Below are 7158 nucleotides of genomic sequence, written 5' to 3'. Positions count from 1 at the left end.
GTTTACACATTTATGCTAAGCTCACCACAACTGTAGTAGCTACCATCGGTGAGTAGTAATATTTTTAAATACTTTTTAAATTCATCTTCCTCTTAGTATAAGCAAGATGGAGTAGCTTTTCAGATAGTTACAAGCCGTTTCCTTTTAAATTTTTTAAAAACATTTTAACCACCTGTTCATATCTTTTGTCCATTGTGCCTCTTTCTCAGTAAAGTACTTTGGAAAACTTTCTGATTCCAGGAAAAAAAACAAGAGACAAAGGCCAATTTTAATGTGGTCACAATAAATGTATATACCAACTTGGAGAGGACTGGCATCTCCCTGAGGCTACATTGTCTAACCCAAGAAGGTGAGATGTCTTCTTATTTGTTCGTCTCAATTTGTGTTTCACAGAGTGCTTTCAAGCTGCCCTCCTATCTGTTTTGCACATTTCTTTGCATCCATTTGGTAAAACCACAACAGGATGCAGCTGACTGTGGCTGGAGAAAAGCCCATGGTCATGCTGACTGGTCTTACTTTAAATTTATTACCACAGACCTCGGGCGGTGCCTTCTTGCTCCCTAGCGGGTCACACTGCCCTGCCTTTCAGCCTCCAGCAACCCCGACAGCCAATCAGATCCCCTCCCCTCCCCTCCCCCACCCTCTCAGCGGATGGTTTTGTTTTCTACCTCATTGAGAAATCAAAACAGAACAAAAAATCAGAAGAGAACTTCTGCAGTTTTCCCTTAGGATAAAAACGCCAGCCACCCAAATCCCAATCTTTCACACACTCTCCTTCCAGGGGAAAAAAAAAAAAAAAAAGAACACAAAAAAACCCAACGGATTAATAAAGCTGGGGCGGGGGGAGGGCGGGAAGCAGACTTCCGTTTAGATGTAAATGGAAAGTAGCGATCCAAGGGCAGGAGTCGCTCTGTAGCCTACCCCAGAAACCCAGGCTTGTGGGAATTATGTGGAAGAGGAGAAAGAGCAGCTGGGTCTTGGTGAGAGCAGAACCTGAATAACATCAGGCTGGGTTCCCCACCAGCAAAAGAGTAGCAGAATACAAGTCTAAGACCATGAGCTGGTTCACTCTCCTCCACTGGGCCCCCCAGGGAAGGGCCGGCCTTACCCAAATGTTTGTGCTCCATCCTGAGCGCTGCAGGTGGGCTGGAGGATGTCTGGGAATGCCAGGTTCGCAGCAAGAATGAAGGCCCCCTCATCATTCCTGTTAAAGGCTAGAGGATGTGTGAGGGCTTAGCTGCCATGGCTGAGGCCTCTTTTGAATCCAGTGGGTGGGGATGAAGGCCTAGGAAACTGGTAAGTCACACTGAGAAAACAAGATAAACACCAAGCAATTAATAAGCAAGACAGAATGATAGAGCTGATTTATATTTACCCACTGATATGTCTACTAAATTATGCAGTAGAGACAATTCAGAAATAGGATAGTATATAATGAGGTACTGATCATAGGATGCCAGGGATAAATGCGAAAGATGCTTGAGAATGGACAGATCTCATAGCTGGAGCCTTCAGGTCACAGACACCTTGATAAACAGCGGTAGTCTAAAGCTAGATTTTTATTTCTGGCATAAAGATTGTTAAGAAGGCTTTTGCCACATAGACCTAAAAATGAGCAGGACAGAGGATGTACATTGGTGGCTATAAGATTATCTGATTGACATGATTTTCAGGAAGGTCTCAATTTAGCCAGCAGAGGGCAAAAGAACACAGAAACCATTCCAAGATTTATGATCCAAGGAGTGTTTGGAATAGAAGGACTGTATAGGTATCTTTGCAAAAATAAACAACAAAAACACCACAAGTGTGGTTCTTTTGAAAGATCATATTTAAAAACAGCATGCCAGGGGCTCCTGGGTGGCTCACAGTCATTAAGCATCTGCCTTCAGCTCAGGTCATGGTCCCAGGGTCCTGGGTTCGAGCCCCACGTCGGGCTCCCTGCTCAACAGGGAGTCTGCTTCTCCCTCTCCCACTCCCCCTGCTTGTGTTCCCTCTCTCGCTGTGTCTCTCTCTGTCAAATAAATAAATAAAATCTTAAAAAAATAAATAAATAGATAAATAAAAACAGCATGCCTAAGGCAGTGACTGATTACTACTGACAGTTCTTGCTTTTTTATAAAAAGTCAGAATTTATTTAAATGATGCATTTCTTTATAGATCCTTAAATGCCTGACAAAAATATGGGAATATGTCTAAATAATTTAACCTAAATTTTAAGAAATACTTTTAGTTGAAAATCCCACAGAAATAAAGTCTCTGAAACTTAAATGAACATGCATAGCAGTGATTAATTTGACGAATCTCAGAAATGGCTTTCTTTAAAGAATGTGATGCATTTGTAAATATAGAATGCAGTGACATTTGTTAAATGAGCTAACGAGTGTCAAAAATGTTAAATGGGTTGTTTATTAAAGACAATTATGCATTTAGCCTTGGAGGTCAGTAAGAATGAAGGTGGGAAGAGGGAGAGAAGGAACTGCCCTTTCCAACAGACAGAGGGCCAAAGCAGGCTTAGACCTCAACAAAATTCTGAGGCCATTGGCCTTGTATCTTTTCCCTCCAATCTCCATCTGCTCCTCCTTTCCTGCTGTTCACCCCTGCAACTGCAAAAAGTATATTTACTACTCAAACCAAGCTTCAAGCCTACAGATTCCAGACCCAGAGAGAGAAACTGCAACAAGCTTTCTTAACAGAGATACTGTTAAAACACTTACTTTGGGGGTGGCAACGGATTATCAAATTCACTGAAGTGGAAGTCTGAGAACCAGGATTCTGGCTCTAAGGTGGACGTCATCTGGGTAAACCACCCAATGTCTCCAATCCACAGTGTTTTTCATCTACAAAATAAAGGTGTGAGGCAAGGTGACTCCATCTCAGTTGATATGTGAGCTGGTAAGACTACAGGATGCTAGTCTTGGCTCAAGAAAATATGCAATTTAAGAAAGAACACTTAAAGACTCTGAGAAAAATAATCCCTACCAGTAGAATTTCCGATCTGAAAGCAGGATATAAGGAAATTTATTTTATCTGCTGAGTGGAAGATTTTTGACGCCACTCAAAGCACACTTTTTTTTTTTTTAAAGATTTTATTTTTTTAATTTTTATTTTTGTAAAGATTTTCTTTTTAAGTAATCTCTACACCCAACATGGGGCTCAAACTCACAACTCCAAGATCAAGAGTGGCATGCTTTACCGACTGAGCCAGGTAGGCGTCCCCAAACCACACTTTTAGAGGCTGGCTTCAGGTCGGAAGTCTGCTTTTACGCATCTCAAGCCTTACTGAACCGTAATCATTAGGGTTCCCAGGTCACTGAGCAATCAAAGCACTAAGGGACTTAAGAGAAGGCAGGATGGCCAGTTTTAACTGCACTCCTCCAGGCAGTGGTGTGAAGAAGCGTTACCTCCTACCCAAACTTTAAACCATTTGGAGCAGCTGAAAAGCATCCGGCTCTAAGTAACAGAGTAGTCAACCACAGAAGCTTAAACCATAAGGAACAAGAAGCTCCAAGCTCCGCTCCTCCATGGGTGGTCGGCAGGTTACTAGTTTCATCCACAGAATTAACACCTGCTGGTTACAAGGTGTCTGCCACATTCTAGGCAGCACAGCCTCTTATAACAGCTCCATAAGCAGGGAGGGATGAGTAGACACATGCAACTTTCTTCTCCTGCAGCTTTTGCTCTTATTAGAGAGGAAAATCTATCCCCCAGGCTACTTGCTCTTATATTGCACTGGCCAAAACTAGATTACATTTATTTCTTAACAGTTATGGATGCCAGGAAGCCCAAGATCAAGCTGCCAGCCAAATGCAAAAATCCTCAACAAAATACTAGCAAACCAAATTCAACAGCCTGGTAAAAGGATCACGCACCATGATGAAGTGGGATTTATCCCTGGGAGGCAATAATGGCTGAACATACACAAATCAATAATCACACACCACATTAACAAATTAAGAATAAAAATCATATGATTATCTCAATAGATGCAGAAAAAAGCATTTCTTGTATAAAGGCACTAATCCCACTCACAAGGGCTACACTCTCATGCCCTAATTACTTCCCAAAGACCCCACTCCAAATACCATCACATTGGGGATTAGGGCTTCAACATATAATATTTAGGGTGGGGGGCATACAGACATTCACCACCCACCAAAGGAGTTTTACCATTTCATTTTTTATTCTGGTGCTTAGCTTATTGTGTTTCTCTTGCTCTTCTGTTAAAAGAGTCTCTGTGTTGAATCAACTGCCAGGTTATTCCCAGGGAAGTGACTGGAGACATTTCCTTGGGAAGACTCTCTTGGCAGACAAACAAAATGCATACTGTCTGTTTCTGCGGCAGCCCAACAGAGTGCAGCACTGCACTGCTTACGCCCTCCCAGGGACAGAACTGTACCAGTTGTCAAATTAATTTCTTCTTTCTGAAATGTATAACACAGTTCATTCTGGGCTTCTGCCTGGTCAAGAATTTAGAGCCAAAACCTTAGACAAAGGGATTTTAATTGCATGCTGATAAAATGTCAAAATTAGTGTGCATAAGAGAGCTGTGCATTTTTTTTTTTTAAGAAAAAGATGCCTCCAGGATTACAAGATAGATTTCCCCTTGTGAGTGAAATCCATTTTGTAACTCATCAGAACATCTTCAGCCTACGAGCAAATTATCATATTCTCTTCCATAAGCTGTTAGACCGTGTCTTTCTACTTTTTGGACTACACAGTAACACAGTACACTAAAATGAGTGGTCTGCAAATTTGGTTAACCTATTTTTAACTTTAAGTGGTAATTTTTACCTCCCCGTGAAAACCTTAATGATGAATAAGGGCCACTGTTTGGGGAAGTTGCTTATTCCACAGAACACAGCTGTTATGCCTCATGTTAAAGCATGAAGAGCTGAATCAGAAGGTCACCTTCTCTAACAGTCTTTCTCGCTTTAAAAAGAAACACCCAAAGACAACAAGGAAGTGGCTTGATTTTCGATGAGAGAAAAAGAGTTGCTCTAGGTTAAGGCAGAGCTTTTCAACCAAAGTAAGGTCCCACCATTGGTACCCAGATAGCCAGGGTGGGCTCTGGGGTTTACAGAAAAATTGCTAGAATTACCTAGAAATACAGAATCATCTCCCAAAGGGGAAGTTTTTGTTTCCAGGGGGTAAGACACATTCTCTGAGGGGGTGATTAATGAGAGGCAAGATGAAAAAGGTCTAAGACACTTGTCACTATCCTAAGTATAGTATTTAAACTACAAGCAAAAATGTATATATATATTTCTCTTTGAGGGGATGAAGTGCCCTTAGGGCACCTAGCTTACTCCACAGTCCAACTGGTTGTTCTTGGTGTCAACAAAACAGTTCATATATATATCTCAGTTTATAAAAACCTGCTCAACAAGTCTGAAGTTACAAAATAGAGGAACAAATACCCCACTATTCTCATGATCAAATTATAAGTCTCTTAGCTGCTGGAGTGTTTTCCACAGGCAGCTTGCAGCCTGGGAAAATGTCTAATTCCTCTGTTAGACCCTTTAGGGTCCACAGCCAGTGCCTCCTTATTTTGACTAATGGTGATTGCAAATGAACCCCCAGGTCACATAAGGACGCTCACCACTGCTTTAAAGAGACCCTGTGTTAGGTCCTGGTGGAGGTAAAGGAGCTCCCTATGTGCATGCGTATATTCCTAAACTTGTCAGAGGTTACAGCTAAGCAGCTTGAAGCAAAGATGAGGTGTAATTGTCAATGCAAGATTCACTGTGAAATGTTTTTTTTTCATCTTGTGTAATTTATTTTTTTAAATTTTTATTTAAACTCAACATATAATGTATTATTGATTTCAGAGATAGAGGTCAGTGATTCATCAGCTTTATATAATACCCAGTGCTCATTACATCATGTGCCCTCCTTAATGTCCATCACCCAGTTACCCCATCCCTCCACCCCCCTCCCATCCAGCAACCCTCAGTCTGTTTCCTATGATTAAGAGTCTCTTATGGTTTGTCTCCCTCTCTTTGTCTTGTTTCATTTTTTTCCTCTCTTCCCCTATGATCCTGTTTTGTTTCTTAAATTCCACATACGAGTGAGATCATATGATAATTGTCCTTCTCTGATTGACTTATTTCGCTTAGCTTAACACCCTCTAGTTCCAACCACATCATTGCAAATGGCAAGATTTCATTTTTTTGATGACTGAGTAGTAGTCCATTTTATATACACCACATCTTCTTTATCCATTCATCTGTCGATGGACATCTGGACTCTCTCCACAGTTTGGCTATTGTGGACATTGCTGCTATAAACACTGGGATGCAGGTGCCCCTTCACATCACTACATTTGTATCTTTGGGGTAAATACCCAGTAGTGCAATTGCTGGGTTGTAGGGTAGCTCTATTTTCACCTTTTTGGGGAACCTCCATACTGTTTTCTAGAGTGGTTGCACCAGCTTGCATTCCCACCAACAGTGTAGGAGGGTTCCCCTTTCTCCCCATCCCCGCCAACATCTGTCGTTTCCTGACTTGTTAATTTTAGCCATTCTGACTGGTGTGAGGTGGTAGCTCATTGTGGTTTTGATTTGTATTTCCCTGATGCTGAGTGATGTGGAGCATTTTTTCATGTGTCTGTTGGCCATTCGGATGTCTTCTTTGGAGAAATGTCTGTTCCTATTTTCTGCCCATTTCTTGACTGGATTTTTTGTTCTTTGGGTATTGAGTTTGATAAGTTCTTTATAGATTTTGGATACTAGCCCTTCCTTTATCTGATATGTCATTTGCAAATATCTTCTCCCATTCTGTCGGTTGTCTTTTGGTTTTGTCAATTGTTTCCTTTGCTGTGCAAAAGCTTTTAATCTTGATGAAGTCCCATAATTGTTGTTTACATAAACTTTGTTGGAGCTTACCATACATGCAGAAAATTACAAAAATATTAAGAGTGCAGCTCAATGGAGAATTCCTAGCAAGGAGACGGATCACAGGGAATTTACTGAAGGAGCAGTCAGCCTACGATTAAATGTTTTAGGGGAAAGGAGTGGCCAATGAAAAGACGACTGTGAAACCAAAGTAAGAAAGCTTGACACATGCCCCCAGAGTCTGAAGAACATAGAAACTGGTACCTATTCTCATCTAAAATGTGTAAGGTGAGGGACTGGTTAGAGCTGCCAGCCAAGAAAAGAG

Source organism: Zalophus californianus, chromosome 12 (assembly GCF_009762305.2).
Source record: "Zalophus californianus isolate mZalCal1 chromosome 12, mZalCal1.pri.v2, whole genome shotgun sequence".
Lineage (NCBI taxonomy): Eukaryota > Metazoa > Chordata > Mammalia > Carnivora > Otariidae > Zalophus > Zalophus californianus.
The sequence above is the reverse complement of the archived record's forward strand: the minus strand, read 5'-3'. Positions refer to the sequence as shown.